Source organism: Chlamydotis macqueenii, chromosome 1 (assembly GCF_036417535.1).
Source record: "Chlamydotis macqueenii isolate bChlMac1 chromosome 1, bChlMac1.mat, whole genome shotgun sequence".
Taxonomy (NCBI): Eukaryota; Metazoa; Chordata; class Aves; order Otidiformes; family Otididae; genus Chlamydotis; species Chlamydotis macqueenii.
In genome coordinates, this window is record NC_141556.1 from 7,614,340 (window position 1) to 7,631,501 (window position 17,162).

At 51.1% G+C, this 17,162-nt stretch overlaps 1 long non-coding RNA gene across 1 annotated transcript; it reads left to right on the plus strand.

Annotated features, from left to right (window-relative positions):
• Positions 1 to 183: 183 nt before the first annotated feature.
• Positions 184 to 1,771, plus strand: LOC147601968 (uncharacterized). The gene is made up of 2 exons (XR_015258229.1): positions 184 to 638; positions 762 to 1,771. It is a non-coding gene; the product is annotated as an uncharacterized LOC147601968 (long non-coding RNA).
• Positions 1,772 to 17,162: the final 15,391 nt, after the last annotated feature.

The window sequence follows — 17,162 nt, forward strand, 5'->3', positions numbered from 1 at the left end:
AGTGGAGGTTTGCGCGCCGACGCGCCGCGCGGAAATGGGGGTGCAGCCCCTCGGGGGTCGCTGCTCCCCGCTGCAAGGGGGGAGCGACCACGCAACACCCCCCCCCCCGGGTGGGTTGCAAGTTGCGGGAGTGTGGCCAAACACGCGTGGGTGGGACGCGTCCCAATACCGAGGCTGCGGAACAGCCCTAGCGCGGTGAGGGCGAGGGGGGCGAAGGGGTTTGCTCCCTCGGGTCCTTGCGTCCCACTCCCCGCGGGATGCCCTGTGCAGGTGTGCACTGTTGGCTCCCGGCTGGAGAAACCCCGCTCCCCAAACTTTTAACATTTCCAGCAGCGCTCTGTGAAATTAGTTTCCCCGAGATGCCCTTGAATAACCGAAACGTGGCATTTGTGAATATTTTGTGCAGGTATTTTAGCCAGCGCCAAGGGGACCCTGCACTTTTCGTGGCCCACGCCAGAGGAACCCGCAGCCCTCCACCCGCGCCGACGTGCCCAGAAACTGGACAAAAAGCCACGTTTGGTCCACCTTGCACCCAAAAGCTGGGCAAGAAGGAAGCCAAGGTGGCCGAGTGGACTTGACGGAGGGCAAAATTTGGCCGACGTTTGAGTTTTTCTGGACGCAGAGCCAAGAACGTGCAGGTGTGCGTCCACTGGAGGGGGCAGGCTGCGGCCTGGCTGGGTGCATCAGCTGGTGGCTTATTTTTTCCCCAAAATCTAGGTTGGAGCATGCTTTGAAAAACGTGTAATCTTGTTTTCAAGCAGGTGGTGATGAGGTCAGCACAGCCCCGGAAAGCTGCGCGGTGTTCGAGTACCCGTACGGCCAGGGCGTCGCTTCTTGTCCAAGAGCGTTTGCCCAAGTCACGCCTTTTCCATCGCTGATCTGCAGACCATCCCACCTTTTCTTATTCATTTAATACATAAATCACTAGGATCTGACGTATCTTTAACAAGTCTGATTTCCAGCGTCTTTTCAGTTATTTTTTTCTACCTGAAAGTGGTCTGTGTGCTTCTAAAGACCCATTTCCCAACCGATTAAAGCCAGAAGTCAAATGATTCTCACTTAAAACTTGTCTTGCTTTACATGCGAGACAAGTTTTTCTCAGAAAGGAGGGAATTTTGGTGTTACGGATAGCACAGGGCCACGCTTTACATTGCCAAATAGATAAAAAAGGCACTTTGCCTCTTGTAATTTAGAATTAAGTGCCTAATTAAGTAATTGCCTGTTAGTTCAAAGGCTACCTTTTGTGCCACTGTCTTTGAAAACATCCTGCCTGAAAACAAGCAGAAAGAGAAGAAATTAAAATGTTGCTTTTCTTGCCTGATTTTAATTACTCTTTTTATCTCCGAGCGAACATAGCACCCGTGGACCGCCGTGCAGCGGGCCAGGGGTGCATGGGAGCTCCTGACACCAAGCACCTTTAGAAAGTTGCTAATATTTGTATAATTAATTGGTTTCCAGGCTCCTCCATGTTGCTCTTCTAAAGCATTTCAAGCTCAACACACCAAAGGTGTTTCTCCAGGAGCAGCTGTGGGGTGTCCGACTGATGGTTTTGACGGTAGAGGTGAATCGAGGACGCAGTGCCTGACCTGGAATTTAAACTCCTCTTCCTCGCTCCTTTCCGAGGGAGAGAGGGCGGAAGATCTCGGGATCTCCTGATTGCTGTTGATCTGAGCTGATTTGCTGAACGTTGGCTTTGTATCATGTCTGTGTGCTCCTTGAGAGATGATTTCAATGTGAAGAAAAAAAAAAAAAAATCCCGTAAGCATCTTGAGAGGTGGTAATCGGATGCTCTGATCTAACATTTCTCCATGATTTAGTCATCGCCTGTACCACCAGCACCTCGTTAAAAAAAAAAAAATCGTGACGCATAAGGAGGACCATGAGTTAAAAGAAAAAACTCATGTTGCTGAATTTTAAGCCCTGACATACAGTTTTTTCCTTCCTGATTTTTTTGGAGGGGAGAGGGAACTGAATCATCTTTTCATTGTTTTTTTTCCACATCCGTGAGGATGCTTATTTCTTTAATACAGGGGAAAAAATAAATAATGAACTGAGGTTGCCGGGTGGGAGCCTGACCGAAAGAAAACCCAAATGCACGGAAATTCGTGCCAAGGTGGTGAGGCCTGGTGATGCTGCCCCAAGCCCTGAGTTACGGGGCGGGGGTACTGGACTCACATGTGCTGTGCCAGCGGCTGCCCCCGTCCCTCCCCGCCGTTCCTGGGGGTGGGATGGTCACATCTGAAGAGGGAGATTTTGGGAAAGGGTCTCCAGGAAGGAAAACACATGTAGGGGTATCCGTGCAAGCGGTGCAGCTGTGACCCTCTAGAGCTGAAACTAAACAGGACAGAGGTGGGCACTGTGTGTAATTGACTACACTGATTAATTAGGAGCATGCTTCTTTGCATGGTGGAGCATCCTAAGGTGGATCTGCACGTGTCCCAGGGGACGTGTGCACCGCTCCCCCCGCCTGCGCTGGGGTGAACCTTTGTGTGGGCAAGCAGCGTGCAGGAAAGCGGCTTTGGCTGTCGCTGCACCCAGCACCCACATACCCCGTACTCCTGCGGGGGCCCCACAGCTGGAACAGCTGCTGGAGGATGCGTGGGACCAGAAAGGGAATCCTGTGCGTTCAGAGGAACGTCCTTTTGGTGCGGGATCGTGAGCAAAAACCTAAAAAAGTAGTGATGGATCCAGCAGCCCTGTGAAGAGCTTGCACTGCTGGAACCACCTGCTTCATCTAACATTGTCCTAGAGTTCAGTAATGGTTTCCTAGAGTTAAAAAAATTATCAAATGGCTTTTTTTTTTTTTTTTTTTTTGCCCCCAAAGGCTTTTTTGCCATCTGCGTGCAAAATCTCCAGCAGAAATTCCGTGATCTGGAGTGATTTGGTCCGATGCCACGAGAACGGTCTGCTGTGCACGCCTTAGGAAGTGCAAAAAGGAAAAAAGAAGAGAAGATAAAGAGCTGAAACCCCTGGGTGCTGCCTGGCTGCCTGCTGTGCTGACACGAGGACGTGACAGATGTCCTCAACCTTTACAGGTGCCGGGCCTGCATTTCTTCAGTCTTTTTTCCTTGGATGACTCGGAGCGTGAATTATTAGCGGCTCAGATTTCTTTGGCCAAAGTGCTTTGTCGCGTATACATCCAGTTTAAATCCAAGCAACATTTCAGATCCATGTGGGCTTCTGACTTGGTTCTGCATCTTTGGCGTTTACAAAATGATCAGCATTTGAGCTCTCCTTCTTCTGTTTCTTAAATGTCAGCAGAAACTTTTTTTTTTTAAATAACAATGTCGCCTGGCCCTGAAATGTTTGTAACCAAGAAACCGCGGCGTCACAAGAGCATGAGAAAATATTGCTGATTAAAACCAGGGTAAGAAATGACAGAGAAGGTGGTTTGTTTTGTTTTGTTTTGGTTTGTTTTCTCTCATTGCAGAATTCACGACGAAGTGGCAGGTAAAATGACGGCTCAGCCTCGCTTGTGCTGAACACCAGGTTTAATGCACTGAAACTGCTTCCACTGGCAAGCGGGGCTGGTCGTATGCTTCAACAGATGCTTTTACTTAACATCTGCAGACTTAGGGCCCGGTGTGTTAAACAGTATCCAGGTGCAAAATGCAATTGCTGTGGGTTTTTTTGATACAAAAACTTGAACTGTGGAGGGATAATTTAATTTCTCGTGTGGTAAAACACATCTCTCAGCGTAGCTTCCCCCCCCCCCCCCTCCCCTTTAACAAAACAAAGTTTGTGCTATCGTTGGCTTTCCTTGCCTGGTTTTTCTCTTCTTCCTGTGTCTCATTAATACACAAGCGATATTAAATAATCATGAGTGGCCTCTGCTGTGCCTCGGCGGTTGCTCCTTTTTGCTTCGAGGAGCAGATGTTCCCTGTCTTTGCTTTCTGTCACCAAACGGGGACTTTGCCCCTTTAACCTTTGATAAGGTGCTTTAATAGTCTCTGACATGAGATTTTATCAAAAACCTTGGCAAAAGCCAAATAAACAATACCTGCCCAGCAGCGTTTATTAAATGTTTCCATCGTGTTTTACAGCAGCTGAAGGAAGTGCCGTTTCCTCTGCGTTTTTGCAGGCTGTGTTTATCCCGTGCTCCCTTCACCCGGCTGCCCTCTCCCCAGCCCTGGTGGGCTCGGGCTGGGCTGAGCACCCAGGTGAGCATCCGCCACGGAGGGAAGCACCCATGGGCAGGGGTCCCCACCGGGGCTCTGCAGACCTGGGTGCTGCTCAAGCACCAGTCCCTCTCCAAGCTGCACTGCGTGCCCGTCAAACGGGGAGATGCTGCCTACGAACAGTGGATGGGGTCCAACCGGTCTTGCCTGGATGCCGTTTTCCAACGATTGCCGATGCGAGATGGGGAGGGTGGCGTGTACACGGATGCTACTGGGGTCTTTGTGCTTTTTCTCCTCTTGTATGTGGCCAAGGGGTCCACTGGCTGCATTTGCACCAGCTGTTAAATGCCATAGTGCTTTAAAGCAGCTTCCTATAAAGAGGTACCCTCACAATGCCCATCTCTTCCTCATCCCTTTTGATCTCTCCCTCATCCTTTTTGCAGGATTTCTTACCTTACTTCCACACTCAGCCACCCCAAAAGCCCCAAGGGAGCATTCACCTCCCAATTTCCACCTATTTATTTGCCCGAGCATCAACATGGCTTGTAGAAACAGCCATCAGCCCCGGGCTGAGGTGGTGAGGGCTCTCCCCGGGATGGGCAGGCTGAGTTGCAGCTTGGGTGGAAGCATGCCTGGCTCCGGGAAGCCTCGTGGGAAGGTGGCACTTCTGCAGCTGAGGTCTGCCTGTGTGCTCTCCTATGGCCTCCTGCAAGAGCCACTTGCAGTGTTAGGGGTGGCTTCTGCTGGATCCCCCTTGGCCTTACCCACATCTCTCCAGAATTGCATTAGATTTGGTGTTCCCACCCCTGCCTTTGCTGTCTTGACCCGTTTGGCATCCTCGCTGTGTCACACCCCGGGAGCATTTCATTGTGTCACTCACCCTTTGTAGGGCTTCATTTCCCCAAGCCATGTCCCACCACACTGAGCCTGGACATCCCCAAAAATTTGCCATTCCCCCCCAAAAGAAAAGCTTTGGCAGGACGTGCCCTGGGGAGAGCTGCTCCTGCAATGCAGATGGCACTGCACAACCCCTTTATCACCATCATGGGGACGCTTCAGCCCCACACACAGCCCGTACACCCCATCCTTTTCCGCACCCAGATCCTTCCCAATGCTTGAGCCTATAAATAATCCAGGAGCATCGCCTCCTGCCTGGCTTCGCGCGCCACTACCCCGCTTTGTTTGAGAAAGGGCTGTGCAATGCTGCCAGCCAGACCTGCAGCCACCTGATACAGGCTCCCACGGGATGAGCCTCCAACACTGACTTCCCGAATTACCGTCTGGAGCGATGGGTGCAGCTGAACTGAACCAGCGATCCCATTCCAGCTGCTGGCACTCGCTGAAACATCTGCCTCGCCTGCGTCGTGCTTGTTGATGGAGCTGCGTGCAGCTCCCGGTGCGTCGTTTGGGAAAATAAATTGAGTTCTTCTGAGCTGGAACCACCTGCTTCAGATAATTTATTTGGCAAGGAGTCTTCTCTCTTACTTTCCGTCCAGGATTTTTCAGTCTCCCACTGCTGCCAGCCCTACCCAGTAGCTGGGGTTGGTACTGATGGGTGGAAGTTTAGATGGGCCCACGGGGGAAATGCCGTCCTGCTGCCAGGGCACAGCAGGGCACAGGGGGCACAGAAGGCAAATGTGCTTCTTAAACCATAGAATCATAGAATAGTTTGGGTTGGAAGGGACCTTTAAAGGCCATCCAGTCCAACCCCCCCCTGCAAGGAGCAGGGACATCTCCAACCAGTTCAGGTTGCTCAGAGCCCCATTCAACCTGGCCTTGAATGTTTCCAGGGATGGGGCATCCACCACCTCTCTGGACAACCTGTTCCTGTGTCCCATCACCCTCATAATAAAAAACTTGTGTCCAATCTAAACCTACCCTCTTTCAGTTTAAAAGACCTTTCAGACCTCTCAGCAGGACTGATGCAAAAGTCCTGGGACTTCATCCAGAGGAGTTTGCTCAAGTTCCATCAAGACAGAGGTGGGAGGCTCTTCTCTCCTCCTCCACCAACGAGCTGGATGGCCTTGACTTGGACTCCATCTAGCTTTGGTTGCTTCTTTTTTCGAGGCACTGGGCACTCGTTGATGCTGAACAGAGGCTGGCTGGATATGTGAGCAGAGAAAAAAGCAGCTCCCTGGGCAAACACCTGGCTGTTGTGAGGAGCAAAATTACCGCAGTGACCCTGCCTGCTTTGCCTGCTGGAAACCAGGATTGTGGTGGCAGTGGATGCTGCTGCCCCCAGCTTCCTTTTCCCCTCCATAGGGTGACGCACAGCCCTCCACGTCTGCCACTGCCTCGGCTCCTTCCTCTGCCCCAGCAGTATCTACTGGATGAGCATCTAATTATAGAATCACAGAATCTTTAAGGTTGGAAAAGATCTCCAAGATCATCAAGTCCAACCGTCAACCTAACACCACCATGCCTACTAAACCATGTCCTGAGTGCCACATCTACACGTTCTTTGAACACCTCCAGGGATGGTGACTCCACCATTTCCTTGGGCAGCCTGTTCCAGAGCCTAGTCACTCTTTCAGTAAATAAATTTTTCCTAATATCCAACCTAAACCTCCCCTGCCGCAATTTGAGACCATTTCCCCTTGTCCTATCACTAGTTATTTGGGAGAAGAGACCAACACCCTCCTGCCTCCTTTCAGGTAGTTGTAGAGAGCAATGAGATCTCCCCTCAGCCTCCTCTTCTCTAGAAGAAGAAATTTGGATCCATTAAACAAATTGTTGGCTGAATTGTTGGCTTCCAAAGCAGAGCGGAATCCCACCCCGGAATCGTGCCGACCGGGCACCCAAAACTTAAGCGAACGGGGAAAAGGGGTTTATCCACCTAATTCCTCTGTTGGAAAGTAGATATAATGTCAACGAAGTGCCCTCAGGGCTGCAGGCAAAGTGCCCTGGAAGACGCCACACGTGCTCGATGCAACCGCTTGTCTCCGCAGGGATCACCACTGTGCAATGCTGTATTTTTCCCTTTGGAAGAGCAAAAATAAACCAAACCCAAACCCCTAAGCAGGAGTTTGGTGGTTTGCGCTCCTTGAGGGGCTGAATGTGAGTGCGTTGCCATAACAATCTCACAGCAGAGGAGGAACCACAACATCTCCCTTGCCTCCAGCCAATTCCAAGTGTATTATCCCAGGATTTGTGCCCAGGATTGGCATTAAATAAACTCTTCATGGCAGCATCCACCCTTACAGGACCTCACACTTGGGCAGCGGGATAAGCCTGTGGAAAGGGGCGAATGCTCAGGGCATCTTGGGTGTCCCTGGGGAGAGACGTCCCTGCGGGTGAAGTGTTTTCCTGTGCAGATGGGAAATCAAAGCCGGCTGAAGGGCAGTGCTTGGGGAAAAGCAGCAAAGCAAAACCCAGCTAACAGCCCCAGCAACGGCCGCTTTGATTTACAGAAATGCAATTAACACCCGCTCCATTGCAACTCCGCGCCAGAGGGCGAACCAGCGGGAAAGAGCTGCCCTTCCCAAATGCAAAGCGTTGCCCCGAGCCTTGTCTGCCGCTTGCTCGAGTGATGCCTGCAGAGTCCAAGGAGTCACTGCAGAGCCAAGTCTGAGTGTTGTTTTTAACTCATTTATTTGATTTAATCCAAGCTGGAGAGCCAAATGACTGACATTCTCAGCACTGTCCATACATCTACGGTGTAACTGATGGGTCAGGGAATAGACCTGGCTCAAAAAAAATGAGGTTTCCCCTCTTTTTGGGGGGGTTGGTTTAATCTGAGTGGCTCTGCAATAGCTGCTGTGAATGTTGGAGAGTGGGGAGTGAACACAGGAATGGCAGCAGAAGGGCTGCTGGCTGCTCTGCTTGTGCCACTTAAACTGCCACCAAACATCAACCTCATGTGCAGCTCCTGACCCTCTGCAGATAGCGGCAGGGACAGAGCAGTGAACCCAACCCAGTCTTACCAGTTTGGACGAGGACTATAGACACTGGAATGTCTCTTGTTCATAGAATCATAGAATAGTTTGGGTTGGAATGGCCCTTTAAAGGCCATCCAGTCCAACCCCCCTGCAAGGAGCAGGGACATCTCCAACCAGATCAGGTTGCTCAGAGCCCCGTCCAACCTGGCCTTGAATGTTTCCAGGGATGGGGCATCCACCACCTCTCTGGACAACCTGTTCCAGTGTTCCACCACCCTCAGTGTAAAAAAATTCTTCCTTACATTTAGTCTGTCATGCCCAAGGTGATTTTGGTGGTGCACAACACTGGAAGGTCGGGGTGGTCCTTGCATGGCTGATGATGCCATCTTGCATTGCACCACCATCTCATCCCATCCGGGGACGACTGGGATGGAAAGGGTTTTCTCCAAGGGGCTCTCCACTTCCAGGACACCCTTGCAATGCTTAGACATAGAATCCAAATATCTTTATTGAGTGAGTCATCTACTGTTAGAAGCAAATATAATATTTTAGAGGTGATCTCCTTGAACAGGCAACAATATCCCAGCAAGTCATAGACTGAGGAGACAGAGTTCGGGGTAGAAAATTGCTTTTAAGTTCAGCCATTTAAGATATCAGAGACAGTTTTGCTTCTAAAACTTCCCGAGTGTGAGCAAGAATCACCTCGCCCACCCACACTCACTAAATATTTAGTCATTTTTAACAAGTTAAACAAAGCCCTTTGATTGGATTTATGCTAATGGCTCCTCCGTAGGCATTTCTGATTCATTTACATTTCAGTTTAAAATTGCCTGTGTACATTGCTGATTCTTACCAACACCATTAGCAGATAAAAGGAACAAGTAACGGGTCACAGACGCCACAAGATGGCAATAGTTGAAGAGCAATTTGTTTCTGGAAGAAGAGATCGAGGGTTCACCAGCAAGCCATCCCTGGAAGGGCACCGCTGCCTGTGCATTAACCTTTGCGCTTGCAGAGGAGCTTGCGTTGGACGACAGCAGTTTGGGTGCAGGGTGCGTGGGTTCATCTTCCCTCTTGGAGACAAGGATGGAGGAGGACGGAGAAGATGTGAGGGTTGTTCAAGGTCAGCCAGGCAGTGTCCTGCTTTCCAGTTTCATGGAGCAAAACTTGCACACCCGGCTATGGGTGCAAAGGTTGGGTTTTGGTGGGTCTGAACATCTTGGGTGGATGCACCCAGACGTGTCACTGTGCCAACATCCTGCATCCACCTGATTTGTGGGGCCAGGAGGAGAGGTCTCAGCCCCACAGCACCCCTAGACCCAACACGGACGGGGCTGCAGTGGAAAGAAGTGTCTCTGACCCTGCGACAGAGCTAAGACCCAGGCAAGACAGACCACTACCTGCTTGATCTTCAAATAGCATTAGGTCCTATATGGCCTACAAACTGCAGTGATCAGGTTCACGACTTCTGTAAGGCCTTTGATATGGTGCTCCACAGCACTCCTGTCTGAAAGTTGGAGAGATACGGGTTTGATGGTTGGACTGTCAGATGGATGAGGAATTGGCTGGATGGCTGCATTCAAAGAGTTGCAGACAACTTCTCAGTTTCCAAGTGGAAACTGGTGATGAGTGATGTCCCTCAAGGGTCCGTACTAGGACCAGTACTATTTAATATAATAAAATTTAATCAGTGGTATAGACAGCGGTTTCTAGTGCACCCTTAGCAAGTTTGCAGATGACACCAAGCTGAGTGATGCAGTTGACATGCCTGAGGGACAGGATGACATCCAGAGGGATCTCAACAATCTTGAGGAGTAGGCCCATGTGAACCTCATGAGGTTCGACAAGGCCAAGTGCAAGGTCCTGCACCTGGGTCAGGGCAACCCCCAGTACCAATACAGGCTGGGGGATGAATGGATTGAGCGCAGCCGTGCTGAGAAGGATTTGGGGATATCGGTGGGTGAAAAGCTGGACATGAACTGGCAATGTGTGCTTGCAGACCGGAAGGCGAACCACATCCTGGGCTGCATGAGAAGAAGCATGGCCAGCAGGTCAAGGGAGGTGATTCTGTCCCTCTGCCCTCCTCTGGTGAGATCCCGCCTGGAGTACTGCATCTAGCTCTGGGGTCCTCAGTACAGGAAAGACATGGACCTGTTGGAGCAGGTCCAGAGGAGGCCACAGAGATGATCAGATGATCCTAGGGCTGGAGCACCTCTCCTATAAGGACAGGCTGAGCAAGTCAGGGCTGTTGAGCCTGGAGAAGAGGAGGCTCCAGAGAGACCTTATAGCGGCCTTTCAGAACTTAAAGGGGGCTTGTCCTGCTTTCAGCTGGGATGGAGCTAGTTTTCTTCCCAGTAGCTGCTGTGTTTTGGATTTAGTATGGGATTTGGTATGTGAAGGACGCTGATAATACACTGATGTTATTGATTGTTGCTAAGAGACCAAGGACATTTTCAGCTTCCCAGGTTCCTGTAATGTGCAGGTGCAAGAAGCTGGGAGGGGCATAGCCAGTACCGTTGACCCAAACTGGCCGAAGGAGGTGTTCCATACCATAGACATCATGCTCAGTATGTAAGGGGGGTTGGCTGGTGGGCAGCTCTGTTGCTTTCTCTCTCTCAGTTCCGTTCTGTGATCACTGCTCAGGATGGGCTGTATCGGACATCAGGTCACTGAATGGTGAGAAATTGTGCATAATTTGTTTTGTATATTTTATTATTATTGTTATTATTATCATTACACATATATAATAGTAATATTATTATTATCTCTTCCTTTGCTGTCTTAGTAAACTGTCTTTATCTCAGCTCATGAGTTTTCCTCTTTTCCTGATTCTCTCCCTCATCCCCCTGGGGAGGCGAAGGGTGAGTGAGTGGCCGTGTGGTACTTGGTTACCAACTGGGGTTAAACCATGACAGGGCCATATAAGAAAGATGGAGAGGAGCTTTTTATCAGAGTTTGTTTTGACAGGACAAGGGGTAACTGTTTCAGACTGAAATAAAATAGGTTTAGATTGAACATGAAAAGAGAGAAGAAGAAATGTTCATGGAAGAAATGTTTTACAATAAGGCTAGTGGGACACTGGGACAGGTTGCCCAGAGAAGCTGTGGATGCCCCATCACTGGAGGTGTTCAAGGTCAGGTTGGACGGGGCTTTGAGCAACTTGCTGTAGTGCAAGTCATCTTTAAAGGTCCTTTCCAACCCAAACCTTTCTGTGATTTCACGCTCTGGCCCTGGCTGTGCTGATGAAGCTAATGACCTCTCCACTCGTGGAAAAGGATGTGCCCACCACACCAAGTGTTGCGAATGGTAACACAGAGGCCAGCGCTGGGCGTATGGGACAGAGGTAGGTGCCCCTGAAAGTGGATGAGGCAGCAGATCTGCAGGTCTCTGTTCTCCTCAACCAGCTCCATCTCCCCCAGGGCTGGAGCTCACCTGGCACTGCTAGGCAGCAAAGCTGCAGGCTGAGACTTCTGCAATGTCCTCCTCGAACTGAAATCCCTCCCCAGCTTGAACCTTCATGTTCCCTTGGTTGAGCTTGTTTGATTTTCTACCTAGCATGAAAAGAAGTGCAACGGTTTGACCCAGAGCAGGAAGGGTGTAAACCTTGGCCATGAACCTGGGCTTCCTACCTTCACAGCAACAAGTGGAGTCATCAGAAGCTCTCAGAAAGCAATCCCCACCTCTGCTCATTAAAGTGAATGCTGGCTTGCAGGGAAAGCTCGGCAGCTTGGGATGAGGTCTGTGGCTTCCCCACAATGGCAGGACCTCCTGCCTGCAGCTCCTCCAGAGAGAAAGGGTATCATGGATGGGGCAAGCAGGTGTCCACCATCCTCCCGGCAGGTCCATCACACCTCCCGGCACATCTTCAGCCCAGGCTTTTTCCCACCACACTGAAGCGGTGTCCCCTCCTGAAGCAGGGAGGGATGGGGCAGGGGAGAATGTCGCCTCCTGAGCAGGAGATGGAAATAAAAAACAAGTGAGAGGTGAGGCAGCCTGGGGAAGGAGGAGGTCCCCACTGCCTTGGTCTGGCCATGGGGCTGGATGGGTGTTGGGAGCCTGCGTGTGGGTGACCTGTAGCTGAGGCAGGAATCTCTGCTGCTCTGAAGCTTCCCCAGAGGGACATTAAATGAAAAGACGAAATGATCCATCATGCTCAGTGAAGGGCAGCAAAGGAACCATGTGGGAGCTCCCTGCTGCAATAAACGTTAAATGCAAAATCCATGATAATGCGCTGGGGTTTGGCACACACCATGCTCTTCAGGTGGTGAAGCCAGGAAGGTGATGCCCTTACGGGCAGAGGAGCCAGAAAATGGAGGAGGTCCTGCAGCAGCACCCAAAACTCCATCTCTGCAGGATGCAGCATCTGCCACCGTGTCCTGGCTCCCCTCCCTGGGTGTCCAGTTAAATTTTAGGCATGCAAACAGTGTTTCTAACCCCGAGGCAAACCCTGTTCTCCCCAGGTGTCCAGCCTGATCTGGCTCTCTCCATGGCATCAGCTCCATAAGAGCAGGGTGGATGGAGAGGTAGAAGCGGATGCCCCGCTGGTGCTGCCAGCATCCAGCAAGGCGACGTGCACTCCAGGGAGGTGAAGGTCTGCGGGCTTTGGAGCCCAAGCCATCAAATAAGTCAAGAAAGTCAGCCACATCCTGGGCTGCATCAAAAGGAGAGTGGCCAGCAGGTCAACGGAGGTGATTCTGACCCTCTGCTCTGCTCTGGTGAGACCCCACCTGCAGTACTGCATCCTGTTCTGGAGCCCCCAACATCAGAAGGACATGGACCTTGGAGAGGGTCCAGACGAGGGCCACGAAGATGATCAGAGGGCTGGAGCACCTTTCCTATGAGGACAGGCTGAGAGAGTTGGGGCTGTTCAGCTTGGAGAAGAAAAGGCTCTGGGGAGAACTGATAGCAGCCTTCCAGTACCTAAAGGGAGCCTAAAGGAAACATGGGGAGAAACTCTTCAGCAGGGCCTGTTGTAATAAAAAGAGTGGTAATGGTTTTAAAACAGAGGGAGGTAGATTCAGATTAGACATTAGGAAAAAATTTTTTACGCTGAGGGTGGTGGAACACTGGAACAGGTTGCCCAGGGAGGTGGTGGATGCCCCATCCCTGGAAACATTCAAGGCCAGGTTGGACGGGGCTCTGAGCAACCTGATCTGGTTGGAGATGTCCGGGCTCCTTGCAGGGGGGTTGGACTGGATGGCCTTTAAAGGTCTCTTCCAACCCAAAATATTTATGATTCTGTGATTCTAAACCCAAGAGTTGATGGTATCATTGTTCTCACCAGCCAAAAAGGAGGTCGGATACCGCAGGCAGGACCTGCCGCTGCTGTGCTGCAGGAGGCAGAGATGTGGCAGTGGGGAGAGCTGGGGTCCAAATGCACGTGTGCGGGCTCAGGGAAAGGGAAATCAGCTGGGAGCAGAGGCCCAGCTCAGAGCAGAGCAGTTTACACACATCCCCCGTGCCGCTGTGAATGGAGACATGGTATACAGGCAGTGAATCCCGAAATCTCTCAGGATTAAATGATTACATTAATCTTTGCTTTCTCTAAGCTGCGGTAATGGCAATAGCCACATGCTGGTTCCAGTCCAGATCCCTCTGTGCTAACTCGCAGCGGCCTGACACACGGATCCCCCCCTCGTCGCCCTCCAGCCCACGCTCGCTTTCGCCTGGTGCCTCCGGGGCAGTGCTGGGCGTGGGGTGAAAGTGGAGCAGGGATGCTGTGGGGTGAGAGCGTTGCTGCCAAAGAGGTTTTTTTTTGGAAGTCTCCCGGGCTGATGCCCTTTGCTGGAGTGCAGCACCACTTCCCAGTGCAGTCCATATGATGGTTTGCTGAACCATCCTGGGGTGGGGAAGGTCCTTGAGGCCACCTGGATGTCAGTGTATGACAGAGCTGGGTTGGCCTTTCCACCCACCCTGACCTGTCCAGGTGTCACCTGAAGATGACATTTCTCCTGGGTGCACTGGTGAGGGACGTGACTCGGGGACATCCCTGGCCACGGTGGTGACCCCATCGCTAGGCTCCAGCAGGAGCCACAGGCCACCGTGGTCCTCCCACCTATGATGGCTCTTGCTGGGCAAAGGTAGATGAAGGTCTTCACCTCATGCCAGTTGGTAGCTTCAGGGACAACTATGGCATTGTGAACACTTTAATGCAAAGTTAAGCAGGGATGAGCTGCACGGAAGAGCAGCCGTCAGTCTCCTCAGACCTTCAGGAAAGATTATGAACCAGTTTGGCAACTTTTGGGCCCAGGGTCCAGCTAACAGCATGCTATCTGCCACACCAGTTTGTAATCTTAGACAAGGGTCCCTCCAGAGGGTCTCACAGGGTGAGCCAAAGTGGCTCCTTCTTGGCCTTGGCCTAACATTTCCAGCCACAGGGCCTCACTCGCTGCTTGCAGCCACTCTTGATTGCTGAATTTGCTCTCCGAGGGATGTTATTGCTATTTGGCAGTTACCTTCCTTTCTCTGCTGCCGCGAGCTCTTCCAGGGCTGGAAAGCCACAATATCAGCTCGAGTTGGGCTTGGACACCCTGCAGGGACTCCTCCTGAGGGCAATTTTGGGGCAAAACAGCCCATCTGAAGGCTGGAAAGGTCAGATGGATGCTACATAGGGCAAGCCCAGTGCCTGCATTTACCTGAGGGAGCCAGAGGAGCAAAGGGGAGACCACGGGCAACAAAACGCAGCCTTTTCTCTTACCACCATCCCACTGGTCAACAATTACTCACAATTATGTCTTCATTCCTAATTAGCTGCCTCACTCATCCTGATTCCTCTGTACCTCTGAGGATCTGGATGGAGGAAGGAGCCAGCGCAGAAACACAAGGGATGTGTCTCCCTGATTTCCAAATTCCCCAAGTATTAGCTATTTTCTGCCTTCGTTAGCAGTCAGGCTTAACGACTTAAGCATGGAAGGGAGGGGAAAAAAGCTGATGGAATTATTTCATTTTTTTGAAAGCCCAGAATCAATGTTTACACACCGGAGCTAAATTATTTATACACATAATGTTATAGGTTTCACATCGGTGGCTTTTATTAGCATTCGGCAGACGAGGAATCATACCTGACCTACTTGTGCAAAACCCTCTCGCACCTCTTTGCGATGACAGTGTGGTGGGAAGGGGTGAAGGCGCTTGCCCCAGCCCAGCTGTGGGGATGCTTGAGCAGTGGGAGAGCCAGCGGAGGGAGCAGGGCTGTCTCGACACCTCCTACAAGGCATTTTGCTACTTTAGATTTTGGGGAGAACATGCACAAGGGGGTTATTTTTGAAAAGCCTTGCAAAATCCTGGCTAGGTCTGTCTGTCTAGGAGGACGTGGCCCCATGGGTTTTTGCTGGGAGCCCCCTCCCTCCCAGCAAAGGAGAGACGTGCTTCCCGGCGAGGCATCACGACCTCAGCAGAAGTAGGTTTTAGGGGGAGAAAATTTCTCTCCAGGATGGGTGGCTGTGTCAAGACCACCAACCCCCAAACCACTCCGACATGAACGGCGGGTGTTTCCCCCGAAAGACTGAGCCAGACAGTTCTAAACCAACATGTCACAGGCACTTGAGATTACTTTCTTCTTGTCTCTCAATTAATGCATTTTTTATGAAGCCCAGGCTCCGGTTTCCTTTCATGTTAGCAGAAGGATATCCTTTTTCCTCTGAAGCTTCAGAAGGATTTTTTTCAGCCACAGCATTAATCTCTCGTGTCCTGTACGCAGGACAGAGGGACGCACTGGTCAAACGGCCCGGCGAGGATGCTGGAGCTTGGCTGGAGCCCACACACGGGTGCTGGCAACGGCGCTTGCCCCATCCCGAAGCCGTTTCAACGGGTGAAACTGCAACCTTGCAGCAGTGCTTGTGGGTGGCTTTGCAGCACAGATGAGATGTAGCGCCTTCCACATTGCAGCACCCAGCAACATTTCTTGTTCTTAATTGTATCTTAAAGATGGGCGTTCCACTTAATGTTACAAGTAATGGTTTATTAACCTGCTCCCTTGTTTAAAAAAAAACAAGCCAAACAAAGCCATGCTTTTGGGGATGACTTGCGGTGCAGCACAGGTGGGTGAAAACACTTGCTGTTTAGTGAAGGATGGATTTATTCCATCAAGCTGGAAGAGCCCTAATTGAGTGAGTGATGAGTTGCATTCAGATCTGAAACCAATTTGTGGGCATGTGGAGGGCACCAGCAACTCCTTGTCAGGCTGAAAGAGTGGGACCATGTGAACATCATGAGGTTCAACAAGGCCAAGTGCAAGGTCCTGCACCTGGGTCAGGGCAACCCCCAGTATCAACACAGGCTGGGGGATGAATGGATTAAGAGCAGCCCTGAGGAGGACTTGAGGATACCGGTGGGTGAGAAGCTGGACATGAACTGGCAATGTGTGCTTGCAGCCCAGAAGGCCAACCATATCCTGGGCCGCATCAAGAGGAGCGTGGCCAGCAGGTCGAGGGAGGTGATTCTGCCCCACTACTCTGCCCTGCTGAGACCCCACCTGGAGTACTGTGTTCTGGAGCCCCCAACACAAGAAGGACATGGACCAGTTGGAGTGAGTCCAGAGGAGGCCATGAAGATGATCAGAGGGCTGGAGCACCTTTCCTGTGAGGACAGGCTGAGAGAATTGGTTTTGTTCAGTCTGGTGAAGAGAAGGCTCCAGGGTGACCATACTGTAGCCTTTCAATATATAAAGGGGGATTATAAGAAAAATGAGGAGAAACTTTTTCCAGGGTCTGTAGTGACAGGACAAAGGGCAACAGTTTTAAACTGAAAGAGTGTAGATTTAGACATTAGGAAAAAAAAATTTACAATGAGGGCAGGGAGGCACTGGAACAGGTTGCTCAGAGAACCTGTGGATGCCCCATCATTGGACGTGTTCAAGGCCAGGTTGGACGGGGCTCTGAGCAACCTGGTCTGGTGGAAAATGTCCCTGCTCCTTGCAGGGGGGTTGGAACTAGTGGACCTTTAAAGGTCCCTTCCAACCCAAACCCTTCTGCGGTCTATGATTTAGTTGCTCTTTCAATACTCCCCAATGGAGAGGGACTGCGTGACTCACGCCATGTCACACAAATGCAAGACGTGCACCAGGCTTCAGCTGATTCGTGCAGTCACCGAAGTGTAAATGAAACTCTCGCTAGACTTTTTACCAGCAATTTATCCCTCGTGCTCCTTATATAAAGCAGAAGAGGTG